General features: G+C 40.0%; 1 pseudogene; it reads left to right on the top strand.

The window, feature by feature from the left end:
* The first annotated feature begins 749 nt into the window (after positions 1 to 749).
* Positions 750 to 5,434, top strand: LOC130834002 (poly(A) polymerase alpha-like; annotated as a pseudogene).
* The last annotated feature ends 8,028 nt before the right edge of the window (positions 5,435 to 13,462 follow it).

Raw genomic sequence — 13,462 nt, forward strand, 5'->3', positions numbered from 1 at the left:
TTAAAATTCCTGTAACACATCAGAAAGATATCAAAGGTGTAAAACGAGCTAAAATATCGACATTAGCAGTACATTATTTAAGTTAGTGTCCTTTCTAAAAACAGAAACAGAAATACTGCTGTACCTGCTACAGAATGGCACTAAAAACTGCGACGAGTAATAATTCTGGATTGCCCATTTAGTCTCATTTTTATTCTTAACACTTATCACCATAATTGGCATGTATTTACAAGTGAATAGGTCCCACGGAGATAGAAAACAAATTTATGGTTACCAAAGGGGAAAGGGGGGAGGGATAAACTAGGAATTTGGGATTAACATACACACACTACTATATATAAAATAATCAACAAGGACCTGCTGTACAGTACAGGGAACTATACTCAACATTTTGTAATAAACTATAAGGGAAAAGAAACTGAAAACAAGTTATATATAATATATATATATATGAATCCCTTTGCTGTACATCTGAAACTAACACAACATTGGAAATCACCTATATTTCAATTTAAAAAAGAAGATTTTTCTCCTACCCTGGCCACTCTGTGACCCTGATAATCCAAAGTAAGTGGGCGGCACACCGTAGGACAGAATATCTACTTCACCCCTCATGAGTTAGTCACCAAGAGTAACGTAGCTTCTCAAAGAATCTCTCTGCGACGGAGAACATAATACCTATCCCAGAAGGTTCTTTGAGAGTCATAAACAGTATAATCAGGGCCTGGTATATACTCAGCTCTGGAGAAATGGTGTTTGTCACTGTTGTTCTGCCAAGAAATCTCTTAACCACATTTGGCTCTAACGGTAACGTGGAGGACTTACTGATTCTGGAGTTCAGCAAGAATCCCGCCACGGTTCTAGAACGTTGCTGCGGTAGCGCTGCGGCGCCACGTGAGGACCAACCGGAAGAAGCAGAAGTGCTGAAACCGGCAGGAACAGTCAGGGGCGGTCGGGTGCGGGGGTGGGCGTGGCCCCAGGACTGAGGCCCGCCCCCTCTCCCTCCCGCCTCAGTGGCCACGCCCAAGACGGCCATAGCGGCTGGACCACGCGGGAGATCCCAGCAAATACAGCCACCACAGAAGCATTATAGCATCACCTGTCCCATCAGCTTTGCATCCCCCAAGGAGACTGACCGCTTACTTACACAGAAACTAATTGACACTCAAGCCCTTTGGGGGTTTTGGAAGAGGAACTGCAGCGCAGGATTTTCATTTGGGGAAAATTCAATAACCTGGTAAAAGTTTTTATGTTTGGATCTTACAGATGAGGAGTACATACGAAAGGTGCCGATACTGATGCGTTGTGTGTGCCCCACGAAATGATGATGGAAGGGACTTTTTCACCTCATTCTATGATAAATTGAAATTACAGGAAGAAGAGATGGAAGAGCTGTTGAAGAGGCATTTGTAACCAATTATCAAACTGTTTTCATGGGATAGAGATTGATATTTTGTTTGCAAGATGAGCACTGCACACTACTCCAGAAGATTTGGGCTTAGGAGATGACAGTCGGCTTAAAAATTTAGATACAAGAGACATAAGCAGTCTCCACAGTTGCAGGGTAACTGATGACATTTTGTATCTAGTACTAAACATAGACAACTTCAGGTTAACTCTGAGAGCTATCAAACTGTGGGCTAAATGCCACATCTATTCCAATATATTAGGTTTCCTCGGTGGTGTTTCCCAGGCTATGCTAGTAGCAAAAACTTGCCAGCTTTATCCAAATGCAATAGCATCAACTGTTGAACATAAATTTTTCTTGGTATTTTCTAAATTGGAATGGCCAAATCCAGTCCCGTTGTACAGCCTGAAAAATGCAATCTTAATTTGCCTGTATAGGACCCAAAGGTTAGTGTATTATTTTTTTCCTCTACAAATTCACACTGTGCAATAACAAATAAAAATCACCTGCAAAAACTTCAGGGAGACTTCCCATCCTGTTACCTATGAGTGGACATGTTTGTATTAACACTTTCATTTGATCTCAACTATATTTGTCCTCTGAAGTGAGAAGCATAATTATGTACCCTGTGAACTACATTTAATTGTACATAATTTATAATATCAAGGTCACTAACTTTTTAATTTATTCTATATAGAACTACCTTGTAAGTGAGAGTTGTGTGGGCATATGTGCTTAAAAAATAATAATAATAAGGTACTAAAAAAAAAAGAATCCAGCCAGGAATCAAGATGCAGCTCTCCCTGTCCTTCAAGTAGTCCTCTTGGAGACCTCTTCATTCAGCTTTGACATCCCAGTGAAGCAAGGACTGGGAAGGACAGCCCTTCCTTCAAGGCCAAGGATCACCGTTAGTTTGCAACCTCAGGAGTTTGGTTTGTCACCTGGGTGAAATTCAGAATTGGCCCCCCTACACAGAGGACAGAGAGACACCAAAGAAAGAGGCAGACCACTCCATACTGGTAGGTGGTAGATGTAATCAACAAGGGAACTCACTCAGGAGGCTTGTCTTGGGACCACAAGATGAGTAGGTCTCTGCACCTGCTGGCGGGAATATTAAAAATTTATATAGAGGCCTTAACTATGTTCAGTCGCTTATGTACCATCCAGATGGTCTCAACAACATCTTACCCCCTCAAGGCTAGGTCCTTGAAATAGCTCCTTGTGTGGGAATGGTGGGTAAAATGTACATCCCAAAGATAGGAGAGAGGGCTAGGAGCCTCCAATAGCCTGCATCCAAGTGGCGGGTCAACTTCGACCATCGTGACATCTTTATCCCCTCCCCATCCTCTTCTCATTTGGACAGGGAAGCGAGGCAGTGGGCTGGCATCACACTTGGTAGTAATCGGACTGCTGTAATGGAGTACATTAAACATCGTCATAAAGGTGAGTACTAGGATCGCTTGAAGCCACCATGTCAAGGAAGTTTGGAAGAAGAACTTGGGCTGGGTCTTAAAGGATGAATGAAATTTGCCAGGCTGGCAGGACTGAGGAGAAAGATTTCCTAACAAAGATTAACAGTGTGTCCAAATCTCAGAGAAATTAAGTGGCATGGATGGTTCACTGTCTGATTTGCCAGCAGATGGAAATCAACAGTGACTGACTGTGGCTTCATCCTGAGAAGTCTAGGCTTTATCGTCTTCTGCTAGGACCCAAGGAAGTGTTCAGCAGGGAAGTAACTTTCCCAGATTTGTGTTTTGGAAAGATCATTTAACATTTGTATAGAGAATGGGTTGGTGAGGAGAAAGATTGCACAATGAGAGATTAATTGGTAGACTTTGGGATAGTCTAGACAAGAATTAGTGTGAGCCTGACCTAAGGCAGCATTGGTATAGTGGGAGAAGGGGACAAATAGGAGATGGAATCAACAGAACTTAGTGACTGAACCTAAGGAGCGGGAAGGAGAGAGGAGCTGAGTCTCCTAGTTTCCTGACTAGGGTGCCTGAGTGGATACTGGGCAGACTAAACATAATGAAATGATATATTTTTCAATGTGAAAATGCTCAAACATGAATACAGCAGAAGACATTATGAAGCCATCCTATGTTTGCACTTATTTACAACAAATGTTTAGGTTTAAGAGACATTTTTGTTTATATTTGACATTTTGAAATAAAGGCTAAACAACTCTATTCCTATATACTTAAAATCAGTTTGAATGTGCAATAGCTACAAACGCTAGGCCATCTTATGAGCAGTGACATGCTTTTCCAAATTGGGAGATAACTCTGTAACATTGTCATGCTTGATAATGTTCTCAACAAAATATGACATAATTTCCCTTCCATTTACATGGTAGTTGCATTCACAGAAAATTCCATATATGTTTACGTGGTACAAATTTACTGTATGTTCGTAGGTAAAATGGTGTTATATTCCAGGCTTAGAAAATTGTAAACAGCGTTTTTCACTTACGTGGATGCCTGTTGGGAGGGAACATCTGAAATTGTACAGAATATAGGACAATTCTTTGTGTGAGACTGTCCAGGTATTACAAAATCTTGAGCATCTCTGCCTCCCCTTATGCTATGGTGACACTTAAGTCACTGAAGCACCTAAATCATTGAGACAATTAAAAATACTCCCAACAAATTTCCTAAACATTCTCCAGGAGATGTATCACTCTGACCCCACTGAGTACTAGCATGCTTGGGGAATGTTCCAGAGAAAACACCACAGCATCCTCTTTCTCAGCATCTGTGGGTACCATTTCAGCCCAGAAATGAAAATCAACTTCCTTAAAGGGAACTTTGATCCTGCTAATTGAGAAATCTTCTTAGGTTTGACTCAAACTTTACAAGATACACTAATGGTTAATCAGAAAGTATGGGAAGGAAAAAAAACAATGTCTTATCCATTCTTTCATTTTTAGAAGTCTCATCTCTGTCTCTGAGTGTTGGTGGGACCTTAGGCAATTCATGAACTGTAACAGGACCTGCAGAATGACCCTGTCTTTACTTTAGGGCTGCCCACCGGTTTGTTGAGTCCAGTGGCATGCTGGAGCCGGCTCACGCTGGCTTTTGAGAGCCAATCTAAATTTTGCAGAATTTGTGAGCTGGTTGACAGTATATTAGAAACTTGAGATTGACCCTTACGATAGTATTTAAACCATGGAAATTGGAAGACACTACAAATCAGGCCTCTCCCCACTGCCCAGAGCCGGTGGTTAAGCACTTACCGGAACCCCACTGGTTGAAGTCCTGTTCCATCCTGTAGGAAAGAAAAGGTTGTCCCTGGGGACGCATTTTATAAAAGCCCACCATCGTCTACATCCTGTCTGGTATCACAGGCTGCTCATTATAACTTTAGTGCTTGATGATAATGCCTGTGTGTTATTGTGGACACCTCAACTCTGTTTCTCTGAAGCTCTGTACAAGGGTCTGTGCTGAGCACTGACATAAGCAGCTAAAATGATTCACCCCAAATAGACACCTTTGAGAAATGCTAGCACTTCTACCTGGCAAGGAGTGCATTCCAGCCCTCCCCTAATCCTCCTTCAGCAGCTAGGTTTTACTCATAGCTTCAGCTTGGGTATAAAAGCAGACTCACTCCTTCACTCAATCGGCTGCCCCTGCAAGACCACGCTTGGGGAAAAGTCACAGTCACCTCTGAAGCAACTTGAAACTGACAAATCCCTGAGCTTCAGTTTCTGGGCCAAAAAGAGTTAAGAGTTTTGTCAGCCCTGAGTCACTAGAGGCTTCAGAAGTCCGTCAAATCTGCAGACTCAACACAATTTGCTTTAAATAGGACAGATGCCAACTGAAGTTGAATGATAAAAGAGATTTCCAAGGAGTGGTAAAACTAAGGAGAAGGCCGGAAAAGGAATATGTAGTAATAGTTACTCCTACTTCAAACAATCTGACAGCACTTTTACTAGCTATTCTGTCTCCTTTCTCCACCATGTCCTCTGAGCTAAGCATTATTTTGGCTCTTTTACAGGTGGCAGAATTAGATTGGTCAGATAAATAAGCTAAATAAGTTAGTTCCAGGACATTTGGAGAAATCAGAACTAAAATCCTGGTCTTCTAAGATCTTCCTTTCAATCAGTCTGACTCTAGGTACGTTTCCCATTTGGTAACATGAAGATAACATAATTAAAATATCCCTTGAACCTCATCCATGCTTAGGCTTTTATGTACATGAACCTCTTTTAAAATACTGGTCAGATATCCATTTAGTTCAACTGAATTTTAGTACATTTTTTAAAATCAATATAAGCTACAGTAACCCCATGTTATTTGATCCTTATATCTTTTTCTCTTTTTTCCTTTTTTAAAGCAACTTTATTGAGATGTAAAAGTATGCAATAAACAGTAAGTGTACAATGTGATGAGTTTTACATATGTATAAGACCATGAAAGCATTATCACATTCAAGATAATGATTTTTCTATCACCCCAAATTTCCTCGTACCTTTTGTAATTCCTCTCGCTTACCCATCCCACCTGCCCTCTCAGGCAACACCTGATCTGCTCTGTCGGTATAGACAAGTTTTCCTGTTCAAAGTTTTATCAAAATGGGCTCATATGTACTCAATATCTGGCCTCTTTCATAGTAATTTTGAGATATATCCGTGTTTTTGTATAGATCATTAGTTCCTTCCATTTTATTATTGAGTAACATTCCATTGTATGAGTATACCACAATTTGTTTATCTCTTCACCTGTTGAAGGACATTTGGCTCCTTTCCAATTTGGGTTTTTACAAATAAAGCTGCTATGAACATGCATGTAAAAGTCTTTGTATGGACATATGATTTCTTTTCTCTTAGGTTAATACCTCAGAGTGGAATGGCCAGGTAATATTTAAGTGTATATTGAACTATTTTAAGAAAGTTAAACTTCCAAAATTTCCAGCAGCATAGTTTGAAAGCTCTAGCTCCTCCACATCCTGATCAGCACTTAATATGTCAATCTTTTTTTAATTTTAGCTAACTAATAGGTGTGTAGTGGTATCTCATTGTGGTTTTAATTTGCATTTTCCTGATACATGGTGATGTTAAGGATCTGTTCATGTATTATTTGCCACGCATGTAGCTTCTTTGGTTAAGTCTGTTTAAATTTGTTGCCCATTTTTAATTGGGATATTTTCACGTTATTGAGTCTTGAGGGTTCTTTACATATTGTGGATACAGTGCTTTTAGCAGCTATATGCTTTGCAAATATTTTCTCCCAGCAGTGGCCTGTCTTATTCTTTTAACAGTATCCTTTGGAGAGGAGAAGTTTTTTTTAATTTTGATGTCAAATTTATTAATATTTATTTATACATCATATTTTTGTTGTCATATCTAAGAAATCTTTAACCTAATGTCACAAAGATTTTTACTTATGTTTTTTTCTGGATGTTTTACAGTTTTAGATTTTACATCTAAGTCTGTGATCCATTTTGAGATTTTGAGTTTACTTTTGTATACCATATAAGGTTTGAATTGAAGTTTGTTTTGGTTTGTTTTGCATATAGATATCCAATTATTCTAGCACTGTTGTTGAAAAGACTATCCTTTCTCCACTGAATTATCTCTGCACCTTTGTCAAAAATCAATTGTCCATATATGTGTGAGTCTATTTCTGGGCCCTTCTGGTTCATTGATCTTTTTTTTTTTCCTATCTTTATGCTATTACCATAATTTATTGATTATTGTAGCTTTATGTCTTGAAATTAGGTGATATTAGCCTTCTGATTTGTTCTTCTTTTTCAAAGTCATTTTAGCTATTCTAGGTCCTTTGCATTTCTGTGTGAATTTTAGAGCCAGTTTGTCAACATCACACACACACACACACACAGAGCCTGCTAGGGTTTTGATTGGGTTTGTATTGACTCTGTAGATCAATTTGGAAAAAACTGACAACTATATTTCTATATATGTGCCACAAACATTCAAAATTTTAATATTAAAAACAATATCAGGGCTTCCTAGGTGGCACAGTGGTTAAGAATCCGCCTGCCAATGCAAGGGGCATGGGTCAAGCCCTTCTCCAGGAGGATCCCACATGGCACAGAGCAACTAAGCCCATGCGCCACAACTACTGAGCCTGCACTTTAGAGCCCATGAGCCACAACTATTGAGCCCATGTGCCTCAACTACTGAAGCCCGCACGCCTAGAGCCCATGTTCTGCAAAAGAGAAGCCACGGCAATTAAGAGCCTGTGCACCATAATGAAGTGTAGCCCCCACTCGCCACAACTAGAGAAAGCCCATGTGCAGCAACAAAGACCCAACACAGCCAATAAATAAATAAATAAATAAATAAATAAATTTAAATAAATAAAATAAAAACAATATCACTTACAATAGCATCAACAAATATGAAATACTTACAAATAAATTTGATAGCAGATGTGAAAGACCTGTTCGCTGAAAAGTACAAGACATTGCTGAGAGAATCACAGAGCCCAGAACAATATACCTTGTTCAAAAGTCAGAAAGACTCAATATTGGAATGATTTCTTCCGCCCTGTAATAATGGAAGCTATTGTATTTTCACTTCTCTTGGAAGAGGATGTGGCCATTTGACTATGTTCTGCCTAAAAGAATCTGAGCAGAAGAAATACGTGTAACCTCTGGGTCACATCTTTTTTGTTGTCTGTCTCTCCCTTCCCAGGGCTGCTGAGGATGGGACAGCACTCAGGACAGTGCCTTTTCACGTCTAGTCCCCTCACCAGCAGCAGCAGCGTCATCTGGAAGCTTTATAGAAATGCACATTCTCAGTCCCCACCCCAGACACACTGAACCAGAAACCCTGGTGTTGGGGCCCAGCACTCTGTGTTTTAAAAAGCCCTCCAGGTGGGTCTGACACAGGCTAACATTTGAAAACTGATGCCCTAGGGAATGCAAAGCATCAAGCAGGATCTGGTTGACTGATACCCTCACTGAGGAGAGTTGCCTACTCTCCCTGTGCCACCAGCCTACTTCCACCCCCTTATATGACGGAGAAATAAACTTCTCTTGCTTGAGACTTTTATATATTTTTTGCTCTCCTGAAATTTTTTTATTGGAGTATAGTTGATGGAGAATTTTTGAATTTTTGTCTATTTGTTATACCAGCGTAACCCATCCCTAACTATGCCCCGTCTTTCCTCCATGTGATATTATCCTGTCCTCGTGTCAGGGAAGATTCTCATTTAGGATATGTTGTTTATCTCAGTGATATCAAGAGCAGCACTTCATGTCAAGGACTGTATAGGATTCTACACTGAAGGGTACATCATAGTAATAGGTAGTACGTTTCCTATATAAATTTTGACTTTGAAAAGTTGGGTAAATAAGTTTATAGGCTATAGTCAAAGAGCTAAATTATCATATACAAGTCATTCTTAAAAATTAAAATATGAAACACGCCATTTCCTCTTTTGCATAATTTCTCTTCTTCTTCTCTAACTTTGAAGAGAAACTATGAGGTTTTTCCTTCCCCTTCAAAGTATTAACTTTTTTCAATCCACTCCTACCATATAGGTTCTTCAGTCATCAATAGCAGCAAGAATTACCCTGAAGACTTGTTCAAATGAATTTAGAAGGTAAGAATAGCTCTGGTTGCTGAAAGTAAAAGAAAAATACTTTAAATAATATTCACACTTGACCATCCTAATCAAATCTTCAAGCAGGAAAAAAGAGAGAGAATTATGATGTGGAAAAAAATTTCATATTATTTTAATCATTTAGATAGGCAGATAGAAACTTTTAATCATATATGTGTATGTATGTGTGTAGATAGATATTGCAGATAGATGATAGATAGATAGATAGATAGATGACAGACACTTCCTAAAATGTAGAGAAATACATTCCAATAACTCTCGATGAAAATTTTTCAATGACTCATCATGAAGCACTTCTTATGATGCTTGAATGAGCCTGTCAAACAACTTGAATACTTCCTAGTGACAGGAGATTCAAGTGTTCACAGCTCATTGAATATTCCACTTATTTGTTAAGCACATACTTTGTACCAGGCAGCCTCTTCAATTTTTGAACAGCTATAATTGTTTCAAAGTTCTAACTCATATTGAGACGAACTCCTCCTGTAAAGAGCTTCAATACCGCTGTAAAGAACTTCAACACAGTGTGTTTCTCCATTGCAGAAACACACTGTGCTGGGGGTTGGGCATAGAGACACAACTGCCTCCAGAGAGCTCACAGTGTCTTGTGAGCAGAGGCAGGGAGTCTGACAATGGAATAATAAACACCAGTATAGGAAGTGCTCTGAGAAACAGGATGCAGAAGCCATTACCTCTGCTAGGGAAGTCACCAGAAAAGGCTTCAGAGAGAGCAGGGCATTAGGGAAAGGGTGAATAGGACTCGAAAGAGAAAGAACATTCCAGGTCCAAGGAAGAGTATGAATATGAACATGGAAGCCTAAAAGAGCATGGCATATTTAGGAAACTTCAAGTGGCTAGGTACGTCCTGGACAAAAGGTTGCGGAGCAGAAGATAAGACTGACAAAAGTCTGTAAGAGACAAATTAGGAAAACACTTGTTCTTCATGACAAAGAGTTTGAACTCCAAGCTATGCGGAATCAGTAAAGAATGTTAAATGGGGAAGGGACATGATTGACTTCCTTTTTTAAAGCTTTATTAATAAACTTTAAGCAGATGTATATAATTCCCCAGAATTTTAAAAAATTTTATTTTATATCAGAGTATAGTTGATTTACAATGTTGTGTTACTTTCAGGTGTACAGCAAAGTGATTCAGTTATATATATATATCCATTCTCTTTTCCCATATAGGTTATTACAGAATATTGAGCAGAGTTCCTGTGTTATACAGCAGGTCCTTGTGGTTACCTATTTTATATACAGTGGTGTGTATATGTCAATCCCAAACTCCCAACTTATCCCTCCTCACCCCCCTTTTCCCTTTGGTAACCATACATTTATTTTCTGATTTGAAAAATTACTCTGACTGAAGTAGAGGATGAGTCAAGGAAAGGAGAAAATGTAAGAAAGACTAGAGAGGAAACCTGTAAATGGTTTGTTTCTTCCCCTTTCCCTCTCCTACCCTTTCTCTGCTCCTTCCTCCTGAAATAGGAAATATGTCTAAACTAAGATGGTACAAGTGAGGATGAAGATGAACCAGCAGATTTCAGAGATAAGGAAATAAAATCATCATGAGTACTTTTTGACCAATCCAATATGGGGATTGAGGGAGAGAGCTCTAATTCTGTCCCCTGGAGCATCACAAAGTTCTTTGCTGTGATACCTCTTCAGTCCTTTAAGAATAAAGATCACATTCTTTCCCTCACCACTCAAAGCACTCCTCTTTGACCCAAGAACAATAAAATGCCATTCCCCAGTCCTACGGTCCTCCAGTGCTTGGTTAGGTCAAGAAGGTGCCTTTTCTAAAATTCCTCAAGTCAACAATATCCTCAAAACTCAATAAACAGATAAATGCCTTCTTCTTCAACCTATAGGTATTTGCACCAGCCAAAACATCTCCCTTGCTGTTCACTTGTCAAGAAAATATATTAATGCTTCTAAATCAAGAACAAAAATAAAATCACTCAGAAGTCAAGTTTAACATTTCATATTTTTGGCACTTAAAATATTCTTCTATTTGTGCTATCCTGAGCATATGACTTGCAAAGTAAAGTAGCCATAAATCAGGCTACTCTAACACCCCTCCTCACAGACACTTGTCAGGAAAAATAATTAATGTACTGGCGAGGAGAGCACTAATAAAGCAGTGCATTGCATTTCATTTGGTCCTTATTCAACAGAGGCAAAGAGTTCCAAAGCAAAAGACAAAGGAAACTAAAATACTCATCATCTTATACCCTGTCCTACTGATGAAGCACATTCTTGGTACTGGCAAAACTCCTCGACTTGATCTTTATTTTTTAACCTACTGATTCTTTTCCGTCAGTGACAGACTTGTTCTGCCACAAGAGATGTGTTTCCAAATTGGCCTGAGGGAGGCATGTGGGTTAGAAACAATATTGTCATTGGCCTAGTTTTGGCAAGATTGGTGGAAAATCAGACAACTGATATGTTTTGGAGTTGTGGGCTAATAGTGCCCTCTGTTTTCCATTTTTGCTCCCATCAACAGAATTACCAGATGGCTAAGAAGCCACTATAGCAGAAGTAGTGTTCCAATATAGTGTGAAAAGACCAACCCAATAAACACTCTAACATTTATCTAGTCACTTAAAATAGCAATCTAAATGTTTAAAGATAAAAATTTCTTTAAAGAATACACAGCAGAAACTCTTGAAGCCTCACTTCTTTCACCAGAATACTTGGTTTTTTTAGAGCAATAAATTCATTGCAGATTCTAGCACTTATCCTCCCAAATGCCAAACCTTATAACCCAGTGGACCACAATCACCTAAAAGATTTGTAAGACTCTTCCTGGGACTTACCTGGTGGTCCAGTGGTAAAGAATCCATCCTGCAATTCAGAGGACGCTGGTTTGATCCCTGGTCAGGGAACTAGGATTCCACATGCCGCAAGGCAACTAAGCCTGCACGCGCCAGCTACTGAGCTCAGGTGCCTCAACTGGAGAGCCCCCATGCTGCAAACTACTGAGCCCACGTGCCCTGGAGCCCACGCACCACAACTAGAGAGGAGAAAACCCGTATGCCACAACTAGAGAGAAGCCTGCACACCGCAATGGAAAGATCCCCCATGCCACAATGAAGATCCTGTGTGCCGCAGCTGAGACCTAATGCAGACTCTTCCTAAACCTCACAGAGATTCTGAGTTGGTTGGGACTATGATGGAGCATAAAAATCTATAATTTTTAAAAATCTTTCCAGATGATAGGGGAACCATTTAGAGAAGTCTGAGGTCTACCTGTGGGAGAAACTTTTAAGTGAGGGTGCTGGACAGAGAAGTAATCAGTTGGGTGGATTTTCAGGTTACATATGTCCTCTGTTCCCACCCCCTAGTGGATGGAGGATGAAGTACCCAGGGTGAGAACCAGTGCTGTTTGGAATAAAGAACCATGGAACTGCTTGGAGGAAAAACAAAAACAAAAATCTTCCTCTCTTAAAGTGTGAACATGTAAAACTAAAAGTAACTAAAACTAGCAGGATTCAATTATAAAACCACTGTTTTCTTCACCAACACCCTCAATTTTGGTTCATTCTATGGGGTTAAATCTTCCTCTGCTCCTGAAAGAAATTCTGGGAAGATGGAATTCGTTTTTCCAGGCATTCTCAGATAATAAAGTCATTTTGTTGGATAAAATCTCATAATTAAAAGTTAAGTCAAAGCTATAGAATTTAAAGCTAAAATTTCCCTCCTCCACACATTGGGACCTGCACTCCCAATGGGGGCCAACACATTCAACCTTTTCTCAATTTCCCCTTTTGCTTCTCCCGTTCCTCTGCCTCACGCAATCAGCTTCTTCTCCCCCACGTGAGACTGAAGGTGGAACTAGGGTCAGGAGAGAGAAGGGAGAAGAGGTAAGGACACAGAGAGAAGCTCTTGCCTAAAATCGATGCAGTCTGCCGCTGGCTCCCTCTGGCTGGCTGCTATGTAAAGCTGACTCACTCATGAGGTGCACGAAGGGTTCTTGGTGGAGATCCTGCCCTCGCTGAGACCCCTCACGTGCAGAACTAGGAGAAACACTTTGCTCCGGCTCCTGGCTCCTGGGTCCTGCATCAGCTCCTGACTTCCTCCCTACACCTGCAGGCTTTCTCGATGAACTCTCTTGCCCTTTTTCTCAAGACCCTCCCTGCCCGAAATGCTTGGGCAAGATTCAAGCCAGTTCAAGGCCAGCTTCCTTTCTCACATGTGGTCCACATCTGATCCATGGAAAAGACTCGTATATCATTTCTTGTCCCACCATCAAAGCAGGAAGCTCTAACCAGAGAATCTTGCTTTTAGGTGCTTCAAGTGTGTGTCAGACATCAGCCAACCATGTCTCTTGAATAACAGGAAACCAATATATTCCTTTGAAGTGCATTTTGCTTCATAGAAAGCAAAGAAGAAGCCTCTCCACCACTTCATCTGAAAGAGGAAAGGGGGTAAGCATACTAAAAATTCTCTCCAAGCAA

Source organism: Hippopotamus amphibius, chromosome 12 (assembly GCF_030028045.1).
Source record: "Hippopotamus amphibius kiboko isolate mHipAmp2 chromosome 12, mHipAmp2.hap2, whole genome shotgun sequence".
Classification (NCBI taxonomy): domain Eukaryota; kingdom Metazoa; phylum Chordata; class Mammalia; order Artiodactyla; family Hippopotamidae; genus Hippopotamus; species Hippopotamus amphibius.